Source organism: Protopterus annectens, chromosome 5.part0 (genome assembly GCF_019279795.1).
Source record: "Protopterus annectens isolate FY-2018-M chromosome 5.part0, PAN1.0, whole genome shotgun sequence".
Lineage (NCBI taxonomy): Eukaryota > Metazoa > Chordata > Ceratodontiformes > Protopteridae > Protopterus > Protopterus annectens.
Window position 1 is genome coordinate 439,214,963 of NC_056735.1, and position 26,994 is coordinate 439,241,956.

The window sequence follows — 26,994 nt, forward strand, 5'->3', positions numbered from 1 at the left end:
AAACTCTGAGAATACCAAGAACTTAAGGTTATAGTATCAATACCTGTTGGCAACTGTCAAGGCAAAGTAATACACACAGCCCCATCACCAAGTAACTTGCAGGCTTTGGTACAAGATGTTTTGACTTGGTAATATTTCAGCTACTTAAAGCAGATCTAACCGAATTGCATAACAAGGAAAAATAAAAAGCATTAACAGAAACCATGGTCAATAATCTGCAAATGCATGGGACAACAATACAGTTAAAATAACAGACATTGTTTAAAGCACACATATAGTAAGTGCCTTAATAATCATTGTCATGTATCTTTGGAAAGACAAGGACATATGAGCTTTTATTTCCTGCAAGAAGGAGCTTTACATATGCCAGTTTTTAAATGGGTTTAACATAGTGAGACAGCTTTAAAAAAAGCAATGGAGAGTCTCCGTTGCTTTTTTTAAAGCTGTCTCGCTATGTTAAACTCCTTTAACATAGCGAGACAGTTTGAAAAGCAATGGAGATCTTGCTTTCTCCATTGCTTTTGCCCATAGCTTGTGACGAAACCACACCAACCGTGGGTAAATCCAGCATTACCCACACCCAGGCGTGGGTTATTGCTATAGTATACCATAAATCATGGTCCAGAATAGATATATTACTAATCTCTCAGTTCATAGCAAATAATGAAATTCAACTATCGCCCTATTAGCCTAACGAGCCTAGTCTGCAAGGCCATGGAATGCATCATGATGATGTGATTTATTGTGTTTACTACTAAGCTCAGTACTTGGATAATCCTGTTGATTTTGCATTGTATTAGAATACTGTATTTTATACTCTTTTTAACTCTATCTAATCTTTTTCTTCCACTTTTTCCCTTGTACTAGCTATCCCTTGATTCACCTTGTGTTGTTGACTGGATTGAAACTCTCCTCTAACTATACTAGGGTGCTCTCTGCTTGCTACCCTTGGAAATTTCAGGACATTGCCTTCTGATATCCCACTACCTCAAGCTACCACGAAAGTATGTCTACTTATACCAACTTGTATATATTATAACCAAGTTACCCTGCTAGATTCTATTGTTTGCCCCAGCTAAGCTTGCCAGCAGCAGCCCTCTCCCCTTACTTCTTATTACCTTCCTCTCACTCCCTTTAGACTGCTACCCAGCCTGCACTTTCTCACACTTTGGTCTGGTTCTTCTTTGAGAACCCCTGTGTATGCTCACTGCACCTCCGCTTCTGCCCACTAGATGTCACTCTATCACCTTCTACACTCATTGTACTTGAATTTTATTTTTTCCTAATTCTCCTATTGCACCTTACCTATTTCTATCCCTTTCCTCCTCTTGAAGTTCTCTCTTATCCTCTCCCCCTCAGACCACCTTCTCTTACCTTGACTTACCTGGCTTTCTCTGATACTTTTTCCTTCCTCCTTGGTCTACTCTGTGCAACCCACTCCGTTCGCCCTGCGGGCTCACTCCGCTCCCCTCCCTACCCCCAATTCCCACCCACCCCCAGGGGTCCTACTCTTATACTTCTCTAGTCCCACCCCTTACCCTGTCATTCTATCCTCATCTTTCCCGCCAAACAAATCCCCTCCCCTACACACACCCCACATCCTCCTCCCTCTCTCCTCTTTTACACCCTAGCCCTCCTATCCTATTCTTACCATCTCTCCTCTACCTCTATTACCACTCTTTCTATACCTCTCCACACATTTTCACCCCCCTCTACCTTATAGTTCCTTCTATAGCCTTACCTCCTGTTGCACCTGTATATTATCTTTCTTTTTCATTATATACACATACTTCCTCCTGACTACCCCTAATCTTTTACCTCCTCCCTATAACCACTTCTAACTTACTTACTTATAAAAATGAGTCTCAACCTAGCCACACTGCTTATACTCTCAGTTCTACTTATAACTAGTCTCTACTCAACCTACCTCATTACCTTGATAGAGTACCCACTCCATTTTCAGCCTAAACACTCACAAACACATACATCTTCCTTTTACACTTCTCTCACTTCTTTCTCTAATGTCAATTCCACCCCTAGTTACTACCTACCCAAATACCATAGGTACTCTCACCTCACCTATACCCTACCCTCAGATAAAAAAATAAGACCTCTAACCCTTCTCAGAATCAAACTCGCATCTAAGCCTAATGATCCTACCTTACAAGATGGTGACATTCACCCCAACCTGGGCCCTGTATATCCTTCTTCTCAAGCATCTAAACCTTTCACCAAAAACACCCTCCTCATAGGACATCTAAACATACGAAGCATAAACAACAAAGTACCCTACCTACACACCCTCCTAGATACTCACTGCTTTGACATTCTCTGTCTCTCTGAAACCTGGTTAAAACCAGCCACTAAAGATACTGAAATTATACCACAAGGTTATAATATACTTAGGCTTGACCGTACTAAATGGAAAGGTGGTGGAGTAGCAATACTGTTTAAGAATCATCTTAACATCTCTACCCTTTCAGCCTGTCCAACCCAAGATAGTAAGGTGGAAGCCATCATCACTAAACTTCAACTTAATGCTAAGAAAGCCCTTTACCTCATCTGCATATACATACCTCCTGGAAACAATATACCAATTGTAGAAGACTTTCTCAGTTGGATTTCCATTAACTACCCCCAAGAAACTCTAATTCTTGGTGACTTAAATATCGACTGGAATACTATCAATACTGACAATCTCACCTCTCACATTAACCTAAATGGTTTTAGCCAAACCATTACCTCTACAACTAGGCTTAATATGTCAAGTAGGAAACAAACTATTTTAGATTGGATTCTCATAAACAATGTTAACATCACCTACAAAGTTGGGACTATGCCTGATGACCTCAGTGATCATTGCTTAACTTACATTACAAGGGAGAAGACTGACTATCTCCACCTCCCTAATATAAGAAAAATACGGTCCACTAAACACTTTAAAATCGACCTATTTCAAAATGAACTCAGAGCTTGCAACTGGAACCCCTTAAAAACTCTTCCACTTAATGAAGCAGTATCATTCTTTAATTCTACTTTCCTTTCTATTTTGGATATACATGCTCCTGAGCGTACTATTAGAATGAAATCTAAAACAGCCCCTTGGCTCCCAAATGAAACTAAAAAACTAATCCTCTCTAAAAATAAGGTTTGGAACAAATGGAGATCCCATAGAATTAGCTCTGACTTTCTTCACTTTTGCCAACTTAGAAATCTTACCAAAAAAGCTATACTCACCGATAAAAGAAAGTTCTACTACGAACTACAAGAAACCAACTTAAATAAACCCAAACAATTTTGGTCCTCAATCAATAGACTCCTTTCACCAGGAACAGCTAAAACTCCCTCCCCACTAAATGCTGACCCAGACACCCATCTCCAAACTGCAAACACTTTTAATTCATTCTTTACTGAAACTATTCAAACTCTCACTAGACAATTAAACAATAATAACTTCTATCCTCCTAATAATCTAGTAAACTCTTCCTACAACTTCTCTCTACAACCTATCTCTACCTCTTTCATCTATAAACTTATTCACAAACTGAAACCTTGTACCCCCTCTGCTGACAAACTCCCGTCCCTTTTTCTGCAAAAGGCAGCCAAAGAAATTGCTTACCCAATTACTATACTCATAAATAGGACCATCCAAGAAGGAACCATCCCCGATATCTGGAAAATCTCTCATATTATCCCACTACACAAAGGCGGTAACTCTATTGACTATTCCAACTTTAGACCTATTGCTCTTCTTTCTCCTTTGGCAAAAATTATGGAGAAATGTATTCATCAGCAACTTCTACAGTACCTCTCTCTTCACAATATTATAGCTAACTGTCAACATGGCTTTAGACCTCACCATAGCACCACCATTGCCCTCCTTTCCTTTGTAGATACCATTAACAGCAATCGCAACAATAATCTTCTCTCTTCTGCCCTATTCATTGACCTTTCCAAAGCTTTTGACATGGTCAACCACTCTTCTTTAATTAGCATTCTTGAATCACTCTCATTTGATAGCCTTGCCATCAAATGGTTTACATCATACCTCAGTAACAGACAACAAGCCGTTCTTTGGGAAAACCACATCTCCTCCTTACTGCCCATTGCCATTGGAGTCCCTCAGGGCTCCATTCTTGGTTCTCTCCTCTTCTCCCTCTACATTAATTATCTCCACTCTGTAATTCCTCAAGCTACCTGCATTCAATACGCAGATGACTCCACCATCATTTGCTCAGCATCCTCCTCTTCAGATCTCATCTCACTAACTCAAACTATGTTCAACACAGTAGAAACATGGTTCACTAGACGGTACCTACTTCTCAACGCTAAAAAAAACAAACTTCTCCTCTTTACCCCCACCACTCGTACCCCTCCACTAAACTTCACCATCTCCTCAAACAACAACACTGTAATCTCTCCTGACTCTACAACTAAACTGCTAGGAATAACCATTGATAACAATCTCTTTTGACCAACACATAAACAATACTATCAAATCAGTTAACAGAAAAATAGGATCATTATACCGCATTAAACCATTTCTCACCCCTTCTACAAGAGCTACTATTGCTCACTCCCATCTTATATCTACTCTCTTTTACGCCTCTCCTATCTTCACCAACCTCAAGAAAACTAACCTAAACAAACTAGCAACCTGCTACAATAACATTGCCCGCTTCGCCACTGGTAAACCTTTTAGAACCCATCACTGCCTTAATTTGAAACACTTAGGCTGGCTGGAACTACAAAACTATCTTATTATCTCACAACTCACAATTGCCCACAAACTACTGTACCAACCTAATAACACCCCTATACTATCACAACTTTTACTCCCTTATAACAATATCGCCTCTCTTCGTTCCTCCTGTAAACTTATGACCAAACCCATAAAGGTCCATAACATAGCTGGTGACTCTCTTTTCACCAACACTGTTGGCAGGGCATGGAATTTGCTGCCCAAAGACTTAACTTTAATCTCATCCCTACCTCTCTTCAAACAACAAATCAAACTGTACTTCCACAACCACTGGCTTTGTTCTTGTAGTACTCCAGGGTAAGTTCCCTCTCCCCACCCTCTCTGTACCTCTAACCCTTCTGTTTGCTTAATATTTAGCATCTACCCTGCTTCTTCACCCTTGCTGTCCTACTATGCTCTCACCTACTTCTCCCATTCTCTCTCACCTCCTCTTGACTGTCTTCCTTCTTTTCCTCTCTCATTTCCTGACTCCTGTCCCTTCCCTATTATTTATCTCACATTCTCCTTCTACTTCTCTACCCCTCTAAGCTTTAACTGTTATCTCTATGGCAGATGCCATATTGCATATCCTTTATGTACTAGGTAAAATTGCTTTGAAACTGACCGAACTTTATGTATGATCTCTAACTGTTTGAGTTCCTTAATGTATGTTGATTTTATTAACAAGTTGATTTTTATTTCTATTTTTATTGTATGTTTTTATTAACAACAAGTCTGTTCATTTATGTTTTGTGTGGAGCTTTTCTCCCCGGGCCTCTACTGAAAATGGACATATATCCAGCTAGACTAGCCCGGTCAACAAATGTAAAATAAAAATAAATAAATAAAATCATCTTGGAACTCATAAACAAAGACATTGGTAACCTCCAAACTCTGGACCCCACCCAGTTCGGGTTTGTGAAAGGCAGATCATGCCTTCTGAACCTGATCAACTTCTTTGTGGCAGTCACCAAAGTCGTAGACATGGGTAAGGTGGTTCACACAGCCTATCTTGACCTCGCCAAGGCTTTCAGCACCATCCCCCATTCTGGAATTATAGCTAAACTCACTAAACTAGGTATAAATCCCTACATCACAAGATGGGTTGCCAACTGTCTCACTGACAGAACCCACACTGTAAAAGTTGCATACTCCAAATCTGACTTCAAACCAGTGGCAAGTGGAGTACCACATGGTTCAGTCCTGGGACTTCTCCTGTTTGGTATCTACATCTCTAAATTACAGGCTAACACAGAAGGCCTCTGGCTAACAAAGTTCACAGATGACTGCAAACTAGGATCCATAGTTGAGTCCCCAAATGATGTGGACATCCTACAGAAGGGCCTCATTGAGACAGATGCCTGGTGTCAGAGACATGGCCTCAAGTTCAATGCCAAAAATTGCATTGTCATCCCCTTTGGTAAAAACTCTGTACCCATGAACTACCACATAAATGGCAGTCTACTTAAGGATGAATGTGTGATAAGAGACCTTGGGACCCAGGTGGACAGTAGTCTCTCCTTTGATAATCACATTGCCACAGTAGTCAGGAAATCCTTCTATGTTGCACACCTCAGCACAAAAGGGTTCTCATCCAGGAAAAAAGAGGTCATTGTTCCTCTCTACTCGGCACTCATTAGACCCATTATAGAGTACAACACCCCTTTTGGAATGTACCTCACAATACATCTGCAGCAGCTGGAAAGGCCACAGAAGTACCTCACAAAGAGGATTACTGGCCTCAAACAGATGCCCCTACACTGACCGTCTCAAAAATTTCCAGCTTTACTCTGTAGCATATTGCCTACTCCAAGGAGATCTCTGCCTAACATATAAAGCTATGTTAAACCCAGAGCTGTTGTACATGCTACACCTAAAGAAATCCCAATCTCTCTGAGCTACATGCTCTAGGGACCTAAACCTTGTCACCACAATAAACAAGACATGCTGGAGGGATAGATTCCTGTCCCAGACACTCCCTAGACTCTGGAACAAGCTACCCATCTATGTCAAGCAAAGTTCCTTATTAGCACTCTTCATGAAAAATCTTGATGAGTGGATGGGAAATAGGAAACACACCCTGGGGATCACTTCTGTATGTCTGCTCAACAGGAGCACAGGAAATTAACTTTATTGGGTAGCATAAGCCAGGGAACCTTGTTAGCTAGGCTTACTTAGGCCCCTAGGCTGACAACCTAGTACCTATCTATAAACCTATATAATTCAGAGCCCAGATATTTATCAGATCACTCAAAAATTAGCATAATAATAAAACAAGTAAAATCTAAACTTTCTACACATACTATATCTAGCTGGACTCTAAATCCTAACCTAATCAAAATAAAAGAAGTAACACAAGAAATTTCAAATTCCCTCATTCAGCTAGAAAATAATAATTTCCACAACAAAAATTCCCTTAGATATCCAATGGGCTGCAACCAAAGCTAGTATCAGAGGAACTTTAATGCAAAAGGCATCACTATATAAAAAACTAAACAAAGAAAAAAATAAGTAATATAGAAAACAAGCTAAGAATAATTGAGCTAGAACTACAAAAAAAAAAAAAACACTCCCCTGATTTAGAGAAACAGATGACAAACTTGCAGAAACAACACTGTCAACTACAGACACAACAATATTCTATCATCGAACTAAAATTATTTTATAAATATGCAGAATGGGCTCAAACTCCCTTTAAAATGTTAGAAAGAATCATTAATGTTAAAAATGACTCTACCAAAACAAGGGAAATAAACTATAAGAATAAAACTCTAGACTCTGATAACAAAATTATTCAGGGATTTGAACAAATATTCCAAATCCTTTCTGGCCCACATGAACCATTCCAAGAATCTCTATTCCAACAATTTACCCAAGATTGAAAATTTCAACTTATAAATGAAGTACAATCCAGTAAACTAAAAGCACCCCTAACAGTAGAGGAAATTAAAGTAGCTATTGACAAGTTGAAGCTGGGAAAGGCACCAGGCCCAGATGGCTATGTGGCCGAATTCTACAAGAAATTTAAACAACAAATTTCAACTATCTTGATAAAAGTATATAACTATATAATAGCGTTTGATATATCTGATCAGTATATAAATAATTCAAAGACTATTCTCATTCCAAAACCAAACACTGATAATACAAATCCAAACAACTACAGACCTAAAGTTCTGATTAATATAGATATTAAAATTTTATAAACAATTCTATCTAACAGAATCAAAACTATACTACCTTTTATAATATCTCCAGAGCAGCTGGGATTTATGAGTCATAGACAGGTTTGGGATCATACACTCACAATAGACTCTTTAATACACATTTTTGTAAAGGATAGATGTCCTAACTATGGCCTATCAGTAGATGCATCCAAAGCTTTTGAGAGAGTAAATCTAAGCTTCCTTCTCAAATTACTACACCAATTCAACATACCACAGGAATATACAAACTTAAAACTCTGTATAATAATGCAACCACAACCCCTTATATTAACAAAAAACAATCAAAACCAATCAAAATCATAAACAGGACAAGACAAGGATGCCCCTTATCCCCTTACTTGTTCAATATATACATTGAAGCACTTCTATTACAAATAAGTCAAAGAACATACCAACATTTCATGCAATTCTCCAAAACCCCAAAAAAATATACAGCATTTGCTGATGATTTAAATATATATTTTGAGTTGCCAAATACTGATCTGAAAAAAAATCCCAGACTCTATTGACAAATTTTCCAAAATATCAAACTATGAAATAAAGCCAAATAAGTCAGTGATCTTCCCATAAATCCTCTAAGTCACAAGGAATTCTATTTCCCGGAGACAAGAATTAAAGTAAATTATACTTTAAAATATCTAGGTATACAATTCAACCACTCTCAGTTGGACATGATAAATAATAATCTTTATGAAACATGGTCAAATATAGTATGTGATATAAACAGATTGAAAAACCTAAAACTATCCCCTCTATCTAAAACTGCAATTGTAAAAATGAATATTCTCCCAAAAATCCTATACCAACTAAATGCCATCTTTATTAAGATACCTAACGTTTTCAACTAAATGAAGACACAAATAGCAAAATTCATATGGCATCCTAAAAGCACTAGAATAACCTATTCCAGACTGACACTCCCTAAAGAAAAAGGAAGGCTTGGCCTACCTGACTTCCAACTATACTATGAGATCATAAATGCTAGTCGTATCATCCAAATTGCAAACAGTGATCCAACTAATAATGAGTGGCACCCAGTGTGGATAAAATTTTACCACTGACTTTTAATCTTGACAAATGTTAACCCTAAAGCTATTCCCTTTTTAAACCAAAAAATCCTTAAGCCACTTAAAATCCACCTAGTTATTATAAATAAGAGTGAAATCTTCCAGAAACTACTAGTATCCCTACAACTCAAAGATACTGTCACACTCTTACAACCTATCCATCTAAATCCAAACATAAAACTAATTAATTCTATGCTAAACCTAGATAACTACCCTATAATAAAAAATGCACGGTTTGGGATTTCTACCAATTAAAAAAACTTTTCGATGGATAACATTAGAAATATCTTAAAAGTAAATAAAAAATACAACATAATAATTACACAAATTCTCTACATAGTAAACTAGATAACCTCAAACTCTTTAATAAGTGAACAAGATATTAACTTGTCCCAACAGATCCATAAAATGTTAACACATAAGAACAAAATGCTATCTAATACCTATTAACTAATAATAAAAATTAAGCACCCAAACACTTACACACATTTCTGTTATCAAAATATTGGGAAGAAAAGAACAACAACATTACACCAAAAACAAAAGGTATCAGCAATAGAACACACCATGAAATTGACTCCTTTTAAAAAATTAATATACACTCAAATTATGATAAATAATAATGCCTACCATACACCTGTTCTATTAAACAAAATCAATCCAGCCCATTCCCCATACTGCCCTTTCTGACCTACATTTGTAGCAGACAGCTTACATGTTTTTTTGGAGCTGCAAAAATGTATATAAATTGTGGTGCTCGCTAAGACCCATGTTAGAAAAAATAGGATACACAAAGACAACTTTGTCATGGGAAACTGCAATACTTCATATAATCACAGATAATCTTACTCTCATAAACAAACACATCATAATAGCACTATGTGCTCTAATGAAATTCTACAAAACTAGCTGGGCAGATCCAAAATTTCATGGGAAGAATTCAAAAACCTGCCTATGAAATACAAATTAGCAAACAAACTAATTACAGAAAGTCAAAAGAAACTCACATGCTATCAGAAATATTGGAAAACTCTAATACTCTAACATAAAAGTTAAGGCAAACAATGAATAAAAAAGGCCTCTAATCAATCTACCGAGAGCCAAACACTAACCATTCCCTTATAGTCATGTAATCCATAACAACTAGTTAAATAAACAATGGAGTTATTTACTAACCAAGGTGACACCATTTGTACATAGTGTATTTAGTTAAGTAGAATAGGATTCTTATATTGTTTAGCAGTAGATTGGGTCAGCCCAACCAAGGATATATAATACATGAATATAATTTCATCTTTTTGATTTGTAAAATAGATTGTTAGAATAAATAAGTGCTATTAAACATTGACTTTTGAAATGGATGTATCCTTTAGAACATCGTACTGTCCCTCAATGTTACCCCTTGCATTTAACAATTGTTGTATATGCTGATTCAAACTTCATATGACCTATGTTATTATAACAAGAAAATCAATAAAATTTTATTTAAAAAAAAAGAGAAATGTGAGAACACAATCACATAATAAGCAATACCAATAATACTGGATATCTCTCAAGATGTGCAACTTACAGTGCAAATACTAAAGACAGTTTTCTTCAGCATCTAAGGTTTCACCTATTGTCATGCAACAGTTTGTAAGTCTCTTGGTTATATTATGTATATATGGAAATATTACTTATTTTCATAATTAATAAAAAAGAACTAGCAATATTTCCAGTATAGTGTGATATAAACCAGTATTTTCAGTGAATTGCCCTATCTCCCACACTGGTGTTTCACACCATGCACCTCAATAAAATGTACATCTCTCAGTTATGAAAATATGAGAATAAATATGAAAATTTGAATAACAAGTGACAGCCAAAGCTTAATTACTCCACTGTGGGCTACCCCAGATTAACAATCTAAGTGTCATTTCATTACTAACACTTTACCCTTTTTAATATTGCCTATTATTAGCTGGTAAGTCACGTAGTTAAAGAAGACATGTTCAAAAAAAATCTGGATGCTATAAGGAGGTATGGGTGTGATCTGCAAGTGTACAAAAAGATGATTTTAGGCTTGAGCGAGCTAGGACACCTTCATCACAAATGGTAGCATTAAAGAAATGTTATGTTTCTAAAAATTCTCATTTAGATGTAGCTGGTATAGAGCATTTTCTAAATGGATTAATTCTCAATATGCTTTCATGTTAATGGATAACCAAAGTAACCACAGATGTGTCTCTTGAGAATATTCAGAATGCAGTGTCAGGTCTTACATTGGGCAACACTTCAAGATTAGATGGTTTTAATGTTTCATTCTAACAGAAGTTCAAAGGTCAATTATACTCAATCCTTTTAAAAGCTATGTAAATATATAAAGAGGAAGTACATTTTGGACCAATTACTTAAGATAAAATCCATCTTTTTTTCTCAAACCTAATTGGGATCCTTTCAAATATATATTAGCATCGCATTGTATTAATAAATCTAGGCAATAACTCATGTTGTGCTATTTTGGCAAATATATTTTGCCTAGTGTCTAACCAATTTATCCCAAATTTTCAGTCTGGTCTTATGGACTTCAGACAGGTTTAGGGCAATAATACAATGTAGGAGCAAATTTTTTTATCACAACACAAAGCTCACCAGTCAGCACAGGGTGGTATTTATAGTCATTACACAGGTGCATAGTGAGTAAGTGTGCTAGCTGCTCATAAGTAAGAGCAAGATTCAGTTCATAGATGCAAGTGTAACCTTAGGAAAGTCATGCAGAATTTAGTTGGCAAATGAGTACAGAAGGATAGTCAAATTATAAGTTTGTACAAGCAATGTGATTAAACTGTACTAATCAGCAATTATTCCTGCCTTTTACAATTCATAGTTGCAGCTTGCTATGCAAATTTGTTGTGTGCATTTGCCTTATTAAATTGAGTGTGCACTTTTTCCAGTCAGTTTGAATCACAGACGAAGCTAAGTTTTTCTGTTGACATTGTTTGTCCTACTTTGAGCTTTTTGTTTCTACTATATTGCTACCCATTGCTTGGAGCAGCACTCAAGAGACCTTGGAAGAGAAGATACAAGCAAAGGGTTACTCATAACAAGATTGAGGAGCTGGAGCTGCTTGACAGGTTTAGAGAGGGCAGGGAGATTATAACATTTTTGGAGAATTTGTACAGCCCACAGACTGGAATTGAGGTAATGTATGGCCTTCCTATTCCTGTGGATACCAAGATATGTATAGACCTCACTAAATGTGCCACAAGTACCTTTCAGAGGCAGACTGGGGTCTCTGTAGCAGTTCCTCAATATATTCTTAGACCATGTCAACAAGAGTATCTATTTCTAAGTGTTGCAATAGGATTGAACAAGTACCATGCATGTCTTTTACAGAAAGGCACATTTTGTTGAGGTGGTCGGGGTGATGGATGGTACCCATGTGACTAATAAGGCACCATCTAGACCACTGTAGTTGGAAGGGTTACCGTTCTATCAACTTCCAAATGACATGTGATGTACTTGGTTGTGTCACCAATATATCAACCTAGCATCATGAAAGTACTAATGGCTCCCACATATGGCACATAAGTTCACTTTCTGCCACTTACTACATGGAAGGGTACCACATGGACACAGAATAGTTCAGTGTACCCTAAATAATTTGGTTTTCATAACAATTTCTCTAAATGTTAATCAGGATTTCATTTACTAACCATCCCAATGTTGTGTGTTCCCTGAATATTATGTTTTTTAGGTTATGCAGGCTACCCACTATAACCCTATCTAAGACACCAGTTTGTAACCTGCAGGGATTTGAAGAGCACTAAAACACCACTCTGTCTCAGACACAGAGAGTCACTGAATGAGTGTTTGGCCTGCATTAAATATTAGAAGGAGGGAACTTCAGTATAACCCTGCTACTACATGCAGAATGGTCATGGCTTTTTGCATTCTGCATAATATGATTGTGTATTATCTGGTGTTCAACTGCCACAAGTGGTACATGCAGTGTTACCTGTGGGCTATGATGAGGGAATGCATGGTTGACTCACAAAGTGCATCAGACATTTCTCCACATGCTATACATAACTACATAGTTCATATGCTCACAAATGTTATCATTTACACAGTGTTCAGTCGATACAGGAGCTAGTTACAGCAGCAGCAGAAGGGATATTAGAAACTGTCCAATGTGAAATACAGCATGCAGACAATAGCCTTTTTTTGGCTGATATATGCTGAAGAATCATAGAGTTGTGAAGATATCATAATGAAATTAGTTTAAATGGGCATGTCTCATCATCATTTTTTATTATTTATTTGTTTTATTTATTTATTTATATTTTTTTGATTTATGTATTTATTTGTTCTTTTTTCAGGGTTAGTGCAAATCAAATAATAAAAAAATATCATTGTGCTTTGTAATAGATTTGCTTGATGTTTGGTTTTCCTACCACTTTTCATCACTTTATAAATAATAGACATACTTATTAAAAACATAAATAATCATAGTCATCACACTCATCTCTTTCAGCAATAACTGCAAATGAGATTAATGTATGCTTAACTGATTTACACAGTCTTCCTATTAATTGGATTATTTGACTTATGACCATATGTTTCAACTTAGAATAATAAGTGCCATTTGGTATATTTTACCAAAATTCGCTCGCCATAAGCATAAACAATATTGAAATTCAAAACTCTGGAGATTAGGGCAACCAATGAGCTAAACTGAAATATAATGATCTTGAAGTGTACTTACTGACTGACATCCATGTGTGACTAAGAAGTGCTTTTGAAGCAGTTTAGCCAGTGAGAGAGTCAAAGGTAACATGCACAACGTTCAATGCTGTTTAATTTTTCAAGTAATTTAATCATTTTCAAGAAGCAGTCCTCTAAGCCTTCTGCGCTGCTACTTCAAAGATTGCTTTCTGCCTTCTAAATCAAAGACATTTTACAATCTGCTAGAATCAATAACAGGCAAGCTAAATAATAAATGGAAATAAATGTGAGTTCTTATCATGCGTGGCATGTTTGATTCTACACACACATTAAGAAACATGAAATAATTAATTCCGCATTGTTCTAATTAACCACTGAGCTGATTTACAAACAGCAGTGTGCTTAAATATTTTCTGTCTTTTAAATGCATGAATTAATAATAAATGACTAATTGTTTTTAGCAGTTATAAAATTTAGCAACTGGGATTGGCTGGCTTTGGATACAGTGACAGCTGAAAACAATGCTAGACTAATATGTATGGGAGTAATTGTTACCATGGTGCACATGAAAATTTCACAAATAATTTATTAGATATCTATGTCTTTATTTAGCACAATAAACAAATCAAATAAGAAATAGTACTGAACACTTATTTTACTTTATATTTATCAGTTAATGTAATCTCAGAGACAGAGGTTTCTAGGGTAGCATAGTTAGACAAAAAACTATAAGGGTTATGTTTACAGTCATTTAGATGCTATCAAATATCTGATCAAGAAGGTTTATTTATGTGGCATACTTCAGGAGTCAAACACCGATTATATTTTCAAAGGTCAAAATTTTCAATGCAGCTCCACTTAAACAGGTGCAGTGTTACTATAGATTTTGTAAAAGTTTTCTTTAAAAGAGACAATATATTGATCACTGCTGCAGTAGCCTTAGCTATATGGGTTATATCCTGCTAGCTTCCAAAGCTTCGGGACACCTTCCAGGTGCCCAAACTGTCAAGGAGCTTCAGATTAGCTTACTAAAAGACAAGGCAGGGCACAAAGCTCTTCAGAGCTTTTCTGCTGCTGAAGAGTACACTAATCTGAGGCTTTTGAGGATTGATGGTCAGCTTGTGCTTACTTTGTTGGGCAGATAATTTCCCTTTGGGTGGGGGGGCTTTCATTTTTTTTTTATATTTGCTGATGTTTTACTACTTTCCTCTTTAGGAAGGTTATTTTAAAGCTCAGCGTGTTGTGTTGTAATGAACCGTCTTGAGACTGGAAGTACTTTTAGATGGAGCACTCTTTTTTTCCTGCTAGTTTAAAAGTCATGTAAACTAACAGATATATTTTTTTGTGAGGAAATAGTATTTATTTTTCCACTTTGTGCTGTCATAGTGTTTTAAAGTGCTTTTTATTGTTTTTTTTTTTCTGCCAACAATGAAACGTTTGAAGATTGGTACTTTTACTGACGTTTGTAGCTTGTCTTCCCTGAGAAAGAGACACCAGTTTTGACTTGCCCATAAAACAGATTGTCAATCCATGGTTGATAGTGCTTCCAGCCACAAAAAGAGAAAGTTAAAATCAAACACACTTTGCTACCACAGGAGGCATGCAATTTGCTTCAGCTGCAGGTTGGTTATTACGTCGTGGCCATTTGTTGCACCTCAGACCACTCTTCTTTACCCTGGATCCCTCTGGTATAACACCTACAGCCACTATGTCCTGGGTGTCAGCCACATCCTCTATTGCTGTTGCAGTCCTCTCAGTGGGCAATGGGGAGTCACTCTTGTTGGTCCTGGGAAATGGAACAGGGAAGAGTTCCCTGTTGTGGCAGATTCCTGTGCCCAATTATGGGGAAGCAGACACTGCCATTAGTAACATGGTTGGCATCATTTGTCCTGTCAAAAAGAAACAGAAAAACAAGCATCTCTTTACTCCTCATCAAATTTCTTTAAATAAGAGTAGTTTATTGGGACTAGCTTAGGATTTGATTCCGGCTATTAATCTTCCTTGTAGAGTGGTTTCTGTTAAAAGAATGAAGGATGCTTCTTTTTCTGAAGAGATTCAAAATTCTGACTCTGAACAGGAAGTTTCCGGAACAGACTCAGGGTTTTCTCCTCAGGTTTCTGATTCAGACTCAGAGGAGAGCTCTGTTTCTGATTCTGTCTGTTGGGGGTTCTATTCCTCCGAGACTATTGCTAGAATATCAAAGTGTTTTCTGTGGTAGAACACTGAGATTTCTCAGTCCCTCCAAAACTGCTATAAGTTGATAGAGAAGAATTTTCAAGAACCTACACTCATTCCACCTGTTCTGTCTACTTTAGAGGATGTCTGTTTTACTGGCTGCAAATTTCCTGATAGTCAGCCATCTGTACCTAAAAAGACAGGTAGGATGCATAAAGTTCCTCAGTCTTTTAAACTTTTTTACACTATTCCCAAATTTGATCCAACAACTATAGCCTTAGTTGACACAACTGCTGCCAAGCACTTAGTTAATTCCTGTCCTAGTCTCTCTAATAAGAATGGAAAAATTATTGATAGGTATGGTAAAAAAGTGTATACTTCTGCAACTGTGACTTTCAGAATTTGAAATTGATAGCTGATATGTTAAAGTTAGCCTTACTAGCTTTATCTGCAAGGCCATGGAGTGAATCACCATGGACCTTATCAACAAAGATACAGGTAATCTCCAAACACTTGAGCCTACTCAGTTTGGATTTCTCAAAGGCAGATCATGCCCGTTAAACCTGGTGGATTTCTTTGAGACAGTCACCAAGACCACAGATGAAGGGAAATCTGTGCAAACAGCCTACCTAGACTCAGACATCATTGACAAACTCACCCAGCTAGGTATCAATGTTTATATTGTTAGATGGGACACTAACTGGCTCACTGATAGAACACATAAACAGATATAGTCAAAATAAGGGAATCCACATCCAACAGCAGACCTGTAACCAGTTGTGTTCCACAGGGATTAGTCCTGGGACTTATACTGTATGGAATCTATTTCTTCAAAGTACAAGCAAAAACTAAAGGTCTGTGGCTGTAAAGTTTGCTGATGACTGCAAACTGGGAGCGGACATAGAATCTCCAAATTATGTCAACATCCTACGAGAGGGTCTTATACAAACAAATGATTGGTATCAAAGTCATGCCTTAAACTCAATGCAAAAAATGTATTATCATCCTTTTTGGAAAGAGTGATGTTCCTACTAGCTACCACATCAATAACAACACCCTAAGTGCACATTCAGTGGTGACAGACCTGAGCACACAGGTTGACAGCAACCTTATCTTTGATCACCATGTCTCCACAATGGAAAGCAAACTTTATATTGTTAATCTCATAAGTAAGGGCATTGCCTCCAGGAAAAAAATGAGGTTATAACTTTCCTGTACTCTTCCCTCATCAAGCCAATAATTGAGTACACAGCCCCCTTTAGCATATGCCTTTCCAAGCACCTGCAGCAATTAGAGAGACCATAAAGGTTCCTCACAAGGAAATTGAAGGTCTTCAACATCTGTCCTAGGTAGATCATCTGAAATCACTGTCACTTTATTCTGTTTCATACAGACTACTCAGAGATGATCTCTGTCTTGCATGTCAGGCAGTCACTGACCTTGATTTGTTGGAAATGCTGCATGACTGCAAGCCAAATGGTACCTAGGTTACTTGCTCTAAAGACCTTAACCTGGTATATTACATTAATAGAACCTGCTGGAGAGAAAGATTTGTCTCCCAGAGGTTACCACACCTTTGGAACAGACTCCCACTTCATGTCAAACAGAGCACTTCATTGGCCCTCTTCAAATGCAATCTGAAGAATTGAATGGGTTACTGTGAATTCACCCTGGGGATTCCACCTGTATCCCTCTTTGACAGGGGCAATAGGAGGTGACTGTGGAAACAAGGGTAGAACTTTGCTAGTCTTGTAAGGGCACTAGGGCCATTAGCTTAGTAACTTCCTATGATCCTATGATCCTATGAAGTTCATTCTGACATAATGTGAAAGTATCAGGAATGTTTTATCTATACCTTCTTCTTGTGAAGAACAGTCAACTTTAATGAACTTATTTTCTTCTGTTGCATAGGTCACTACTCATTGGGTGCAGTGTGTGTATGCTGCTGTTGTTGATACTTCTTCCAGGACTATGGTCACTGGTACTGTTTTAAGGATGTTTGCTTGGCTGCATTCTTCAAACCTCCCAGGTGGTGTAATAAATGAGATTTTAAATTCTCCCTTGCATAGAAATTTACTTTCTGGCCATACTGTTGCAGAGGTGATCAAAAAGTGTGATGAAAGGGGCAAACTGATCCAAGAATCATCTCTCCATTCTCAAATTGTTAAAGGGATTTTTTTTTTCTTGTCATCCAGTTTTGGCCAAAAAAAGAAAAACGGAATAAAGTGTCTCAATAGAATTCAGGTAAACAGATGTTTAAGAACAAGTGGCAAGGAGGTTCCAAAATGAAGTCTCAAACTTGCTAAAACCAAGGACAGACCAAGAACTCTGAATGACTATTCAAGAGACTTTGTAACACCCTACCACCTTGCCCCCTTTCTCTTCCAGAAAGTCTGAATCTATATTTTCCTTTTGTCAACAGATTGTTTCAGACAAATTGGTTCTGAAAATCACAAACAGGTTCTGAAAATCATTCATCAAGGTTACAGATGGCAGTGGGAGGAAATTCCTCCTTTCCAGGTGGCCCTTCCACATCCTATAAACCATACTGTTTTATTTCCTCCTGTTCTTCATCACATGCTGTCCCAAACAGTGATAGAACCAGTTCTGCCTTACCAGGTGGGTAAGGAGTTTTATTGAAGTATGCCCCTGGTGCCAAAGAAAGAAAGTGTTTGAAGATCAATTCTTGGTCATTCTTTCCTAAACCTGTTTGTGATAGCGCCCACATTCAAAATTATGTTACTACAAGTCATGTTACATATTCTTCTTGTTTCAATTGACATAAAACTAAATTTAAAAGATGCTTATCATAATATTCCTATTCAACCAGACTTCAGGCACTTCTTAAGGTTTTGGGTGCCTGGATCACATTATCAGTTCTCTGCTTTATTCTTTGGACTATCCACTGCACCAAGAGTGTTCATCTCTAGCTGCAATTATAGCTCACTGCAGACTATTGAAGATCCATCCATTTCCATTTTAGATGACTTTGCAGAGTCTTTTTCAAAATTTCAAGAATGTATCTCTTAGGTGAGAACTCTTTTTGCACAAACTGGGATTCCAATAGAACATTCAAAGACTTTGCAGAGTCTTTTTCAAAATTTCAAGAATGTATCTCTTTGGTGAGAACTCTTTTGCACAAACTGGGATTCCAAGAGAACATTCAAAAGTTTTTCTTGACTCCATCACACAGGATTGTGTCCATGGGATGTCAACTAGACACCTCAGTTCAAAGAGCTTTTATTCTATAGGGAAAAAAAGATCTTTATTTAGATCTATTTCTAAGATTTTTCACTTAAACTTTAGTAACTGCAAGGGAATACTTAGGATTTTGGGTGTCATGACATATATGATTCTCATGATACTCCTGGCAATATGCCATATGAGAAATATGCAGTGGTATCTTACACCTCTTTGGCCCCAGCATCAACACCCTTCATCTTTTCTGATCCCAGTACTGGGATTTATTAGAAGAGACACTTTTTTTTGTCGAGACAACAGACAACTTTAAATCCAGGTCACCCCTTCCCCTCCTTGCTTTAAAGCAGTCTGTCACTACAGATGATTCAAACTTTGCTTGTGGAGCAGTTTTAGGACAGATAAAGTGCAAAGGGTGTGGAACACCAAGGACAGATGCAAGCATATAAATATCAAGGAGATGCTTGCCCTGATCGAGGCACTCAACTCTCCAAACCATCTTTGACCCCTGCTGTCTTCTCATTTGGTTAAACACTACATCACAGTCATGATGAACACAAACAATCAAGGGAGAACCATGCTGTACCCCTTAGCAGACTAGCCATATTAGCTTGATATGTAGCTTCAAGCACAGTCTCACTCTACAGGCATCCTGCATTCTGTCAGAGCAAAACTGTGTGGCAAACAGCTGAGCAGAACCAGGATGGACTCTGACAAATGGAAATTAGATCAGAGGTTCTTCCAAGATTTGATCCCTCTGTGGGGAGTAGCTCAAATAGATCTTTTTTGTCTCATCTCTGAACAATCAACTCTCAGATTCTGTTCCAGGACTCCATGCAAGAAGGTTTAGGTTTTTGTTTCTTTTCTTTTCTTTTATCTTTGTAGAGGAATGTTTCTGTATTCCTTTCAATCATTTTCACTAATATACAGGGTACCTCTGAAGATTCAGAAGGAATTCACCAAGATCATTGCGGTGACTCCCTTCTGGCCCAGGCAACAGTGGTCTTTGCTTCTTTTGGAAATGGCCAAGGGCAATTACCACAATCTTCTTCTCAGAATGGATCTAATTTCCCTAAAACAGGCGTGTCTGATACACCCCAACATCAGTCATCTTCAGTTGACTGTCTGGATGATCGGGTCTTAATTCCCTTTAACTACCTGTTTTCTGAGGACATGCAGCAAGTACTAATGGAAGCAAGAAAGCCTGCTACTAGAAAATTATACATATTTTTTCTTTCGCTCCCTGAAGTGCACTGCTGCCAAGTTTATTTATGCAACTGATGGCAAACTGTTAGCGCATGCATAATCATATCTTGAGGCGCTGAAAATAAAATGGAAATTAGCAGAAGTCTATGGTGCTCCATGTTAACCTTTGCACAAATAAGCTGTATACATGTACAATCATGCCTGAATCTGATGGAATACAGAAAAGATGTGTTATGATCATGTGTCATGTGCCATGATTTACACATTTGCCATGACAGTTTTAGTCCTTCACTCCATATGATGCAGGTGTATTATGAACCACACGATGCACTATGCATGTTATTGCTGGTGGAAACATGGCTTATGAAAATGCTTTTGAATCAAGGAGGCTTATTTGATGACAGAAGGGTTGGGAAGAGGTGGACATTTGGAAATGGGGAACACACACAGACATAATAAGAGATTAGTTTATGATTCATTTCAATACAGATGTATGTTGTTGTGTTGACCTGAATTTTTTGACCTATATAAATTTAGAAAATCAAATCAATGGCTTTCCTAATGCCTCCAATTTTCAATGATTCTCAAGATATTCTCAATGGTAGGGATAACAACAACAAACATTAGGATGCATAAATGTGTGTATCTTTTGAAACTCAGTACACTTCATATGTATTGCTGTGTACAATAGTGTGTTTCCAATATGGATGAAGACTGTGTAGGAGAGTGAAAATGTGATGAGGGCATAAGCAGGATGCTGTTGTTTGAGAACATATGTAAAACACTTACACACATTATTTTAAGATGTAAAAACATTAAATAAATGAATTACATAGATCTGGATTCATACCTGTGACAGTATAAAATAAAATTGTGTAGCAGTAGGATTATCTCAGCTCAACACATAGGTACAAAATTGCTATTAAGTTTGAAATGACATACTTAAAGGGCACTGACAACAGATTCAAGCAACGGAAATTTTAGACATCAGCCTTCATCACTCTAAGGGCATACATAACATCCCATAAGGTGTATTTGACAACTATTAACCTAAGATATATATATATATATATATATATATATATGTGTGTGTGTGTGTGTGTGTGTGTGTGTGTGTGTGTGTGTGTGTGTGTGTGTGTGTGTGTGTGTTACAACAGCTCTCACAATAGTACTATCAGTCTGTATTTCTATAGCACACTGGTTAAAAGCACATTTGCACAAAATGATCCATGCTAGTGTGATCAAAATTAAAATCTTCAGCTTTTGCCATAAAATGTCACACAACATTTATTGTCAGTCACCACTGGTGCATGATGCCAAGCTTCACACAAAAGCTGAGGACACTAAATGGAGAAGGGTGATTGGCAGACAGGAACAGAGAAGTAGGAACAGATGTGCTTATGGTCCATTTTTGGATATCTTTGCGTTGTGTTACACTTTGGTTTGTCATCATAATTAATCAGTCATGATCTGTACAAGGCCATTTTCCTAATAAGAAGCAAATTATTGCAGTAAGAAGATTATGGTTTGTCAAGGAAATGTGTAGCCAACTTACACACAAAAGAGTCATGCAAAAAATTCAAAAACACATTGGCATACTTCCGCTTTGAACCTTCCCAGTATTCCAAAACAAATCTACAGACTGGAGTATTATCTAACCACACCAAGTAAGAACTCTTACTTCACAAAGTTCAAATCTCACAACAGATTGACACAAAGGAGAATGTATGTATTAGTATTCATTGTTCTTCTGACACTTGTAAAATTCTATAATGTGTATATTTCCATCCAGTAGCATAAGTAATATGAAACAATAAAAAGTGATGATACAGATGTGAGAGCAGATAGAGACATGGATACAGGGATAGAGACAGGCAAAAAATATTGTATTTTTCTGGGCCATTTTCAACATCTTTTGTGGCATGTTACTGTTATGTTTTTCTTGATAAATAATCTGTTATGCTATGTTCAATCAAATGTTTCCAACATGGATCAAGCAGGAGTTGGAAAGTAGAAACATGATTGTGACATAGGTAGGATAATGGAGGGTTGCTAAGATATGGAGACAACACTTACACACATAATAGTAATAGAAACAAAACATTAAATATGTCTTGAATGTATTTTAGTTATTGAATCCTTGACACTATGCCATAAGCATTTTACAGACATGTGAATTATGTCAACACACTGCACATGTAATGTTACTTCACAACCTTAATTTTACTGTTTTGAAGGGACAGTCACAAAACAATGAGGCAAGGGAGAATGTAGGCATCAGGCTTCATCACAGTTATGACAATGTTAGCATTGTATAAGGCATGCATTATATATTACAATCAGCAGATACTAAATGATCCAATGCAGAGCAGAGATGAGTTACCTCAAGCTGTTATGTGTCATAATTTACACATTTATCACGAGACCAGGAATTTTGGGGCAGCATGTTTCCTAACAATATTTGCAATTGAGATATCCTATATGGTGTACATACAAGTCTTCTGCCTTTTCAAGCGATGAGCCTAGCTGTAAGGGGCGCAGTGAGGCTAAGCACAGTACTGCAAAGAGCACCAGAGTAATGCAGCTCAAGGAAAAACCTCTCATGATTTTACCATAAGTTATGTGCTTCTATTTCCTCTAAGTTACATGTGATGCTCATATCAGACATAGAGCAAATTCTGAGGTGATAGGCTGATGACCCAGAAGGAGTAAGAGACATAGAGAGGAGGGATGCTGACAGGGAGCAAGTTGATTGTGACAGAAGCAGGATAGTGGTGTCTCAAAACAATATGTAGGTACCAGCTACATATAAAACAGTGTACTAAAAACAGTCAATAGCATTTTGACATGTCTTGAATAATACTCCTGAAAATATGTATAAATCAGTGTATAAATCTGAGCATCATTTCACCACAAAGGTACTCCTAATTCACAAAGTTTAAATAACACAACTTAAGGGACAATGACGATTTACTTAGGCATAAGGGGTGAAGGGGGGGGGGAGAAATGGAGAGACAGATGCCAAGAATTTTGTTTATGAGACATTTAGGACAATGTTTATGGAGTGTTACTCTTAGGTGTTTTCTCATTATTAATTTCTCATGCTTTGTAGAATAAAATGTTTGCTACAAGGAGCAAGAAGGTATAGGAGAGCAGAAGCAAGGTTAAGACATAAGCAAGATAAGGGTGGTTTACTAAGTCTACCTGGTGTAGATGGAATGTTTTTGCAAATGCTTTATTGCTGTACTATTCAAGTGATATGTTCATGAAATCTAAGTGGAGATAAATGCAGATGTTTACAGTTAAACATAGGATGGAATTTTAAATGACATGAAATAATAATTTGACATAGAGCTGTAATTGAACCCTTGATACTATGCAAAAACTTTAGTCTACAGACAGATGAACTATCTCAACACACCACACAGGAACATCTAGTTCATTACAACCAGCAGCCTAAGAGCATTTGGAGTAACTGTTTCAAAGTAGAGCCTTTACTTTATATTCCCATAACGCAGTGGATTTAAGCACATTTGTAGAAAACTAACCAGAGTACTGTAGCCAATGGCAAAAGCTCACCAATTTTTGCCATAGGACATGAAATGCCATTCATCACTCAGCAATGGTGCATGATGCCAAACTCTGCACAAATGCTGAGGACAAAAAGTGAAGGCTTTCTGGCGGGCCATTTCTAGCCATTTGTGTTGTGTGTGATTCTATATTTTGATCATATTAAACGTGAAAAAGTGGATGATATGACAGTGGTGAAAAGGGGGGGGGGTAAAGCAGAGGGTAGGACACAGAGAAAAGAATACAGGAAGTTGTAGAAAGGCGGTGGGAGAGCACCGTATCTACCCACTTCTTCACAACATAAAATTAGAATTGTACATGTCTTTAGAGAGTCCCTACAGCATATATGTTGAAAATATCAGAACAATTTGATATACCCTTTTTCTTCTTCTTTCAGCTTTTCCCAGTTCAGGGACACCACAGCGGATCATCTGTCCTCTCATGATTGGCAGTAGAGTTTTACGGTGTCGAGTTGCCAGCCTGGTGCCCAACCTTCCACAGAAGGCACACACACACATACACACACACACACACACACACACACACACACACACACACACACACACACACACACACACACACACACACACTCACTCACACCTAGGGCCAATTTAGAGTGTCCAATCTACCCACAGCATGTCTTTGGGATGTGGGAGGAAACCGGAGCACCCAGAGGAAACCCACACGACCACAGGGAGGACATGCAGACTACGCATAGAAGGCACCCCAGCTGAGGATCAAACCAGAGAAACTCTTTCTGTGAGACGACAATGCTAACCGCTGCATCACCGTGGCTGCCCAATTTGATATATCCAATTGGATGAAATCTAGTGTGTCAAGATGACACATAGATGAATTGGAGAGCTATGTTTGAGGAGGACAGGTGTCCTTTTTTCTTTTTTTTTGAGAGAGCGGAATGTTGGGGAAGGTGCTTAAGAATAAGTGGACAGGTAGGGCAGATTACTAAGCAGGCACAGACATACAGGACATATAAGACAGACAGGGATGGTGTTGAACACAAAAGGTTGGGTGACACCATGACTGGCAATAGGTAGGGGACATCGGAGTTGCATCCACATCCAGCTTGAGAACAATGAGAATCTAGTCCTCACCCTCAGAACTGTCATCACTGTCTCCTGTATGAGTTTCCTAGTTCAGTGACAGACATGGCATTGCTTTGACAGTACAATGCAGATGATTTAGGCATCAAGCTCCTCTCCATCATGACCCACACAAGTCCTCTCAGCTCCTGATGGATGACAAAATTGTCACCTCCAATAGTATTGTGTCAATGGGGTACCACTGTGCCAGCAGCTGGGCTAGAGCTAACTGATCTAGGTGATGCAGGCATGGCATAAGTTGTGCAGGCAATGCTGTCAGAATGCAACACAGATGCAATAGGTGTCACAGCAACCTGTGCATGTATGGTGGGACAAACTGCAATGGTTGATTTAGATCTCTGTGCTGATGGTCATTTTGTTTTCAGCAGCAATGTATTTAAAAATATATATATTTATATGAAAAAGAGACATAGAGTCATGAAACAAAAAAGAGATAGTCAGACATGTCATATTATTTAATTTCAATATATAAAACCAATATAAGAAATAAATATGTACTCCTTTGGCACATGCAGATATGATGAGAAAGAATTAATGTGTCATAAAATCAATCAATCAAAATAGTATTATATGAGGAATAGAAACACGTATTTGACTATGCCACATTAGATATATGCTTTCAAATTTAATAATTGCATTTGCATTTGCAATACTTGAATTGTTAATGTCATGCAGTATTGCAGTTGATATCTTTTAAATACTATCCTGTAGAATATCTAATGTCTGTTTCTGGCTATTGACCCCACACATAGTTAAGCTGATATACTCATTGCCTGTTGCAATAGCCACGACCTATTGGAGGAGGCATGTATGCTTGACATAAAAGTTAAGGTATGCCTGCTCAAGATGACATACAGTGATGGCCTGGAAAAAACTTCTCTGTCTTGAATTCATACCTGACGCATACTTACCCTGTACCTTTGTGAGGTGAGTTAGCCTCTCCTGATGTCTCACACAGTTTTCTGTGATCTCTTCTGCAGCTGTACAGTAAAAAAAAAACATGAAAGCATAATGAAAAAATGTGGTGGTTGGCTAACCAATGCTTTGACAACTTTAAAATTCAGTGACATTCCTACCTTTCCTCTAACAGGAAATGCAACTGCATTCTCCCCACCTAGCCTAACGATCAACACACCCCTTAAACTCCTGACTAAGTCTGAGTGCAAGCTAATCTAACATAAATGTACATATTGTAAATAACATAATTGTATATATTATAAATAACCTATCCCACTTTTTTTTCTCTCTTTTCCATCTAAGTCTTTATTCTCCCTCTCAATTAAGTTACCACTGCCATCCTAAATATCTAGATACTATGTAACCAAAAAATGTATTTCTGTCCTCTAGCATGAAATGGAATTGTAATTGTGTCGTATTTACTATGATTGTATTTGTAACTAAACTATGTGATGCGGAGCTTTTCTCCCTTGGCCTCCACTGAAAATGAGCTCCCAAAGCCCAGTGGACCTCCCTGGTCATCAAATTGGAAATAAATATCATAGACTGGTGATGGGTCAGAAAACGTACACAAATGAGGGGTGTTTATAGTCTTAAATTCATACTCCAGTAGGCTGAGGAAGTCCCATTTGCTCCTCTTCATGTCATGGTAGTGTAATGACATTGCTCCCCATTGTGTGGGATGCCATTTGCACTGGGGACAGCCTTGTCATAGCTTTTCAAAGACTCAGCCTTATACTGCAACTCAGTATAATCCACCTGCAGCAGCCTCCAACCATAGAATTACATGTGAGGAATGCCACAAAACGTTTTGAACTCTTCAATACCCCACATCGATGCTCTAAGTGGAAAACTATCCCTACCTTTGCCAGCCATGTCTGCAGAAGTCAGGCTTGAAATATGTATCTGAAATGGAGCCCATTTCAGATTTCACATGAAACAGCTTGGATGCAGAGACTCAAAGCCTTGCCAGTTGTTTGAGAAATTGAAAGTATGGCAATGGCTTGACAGACACATTGTCAATG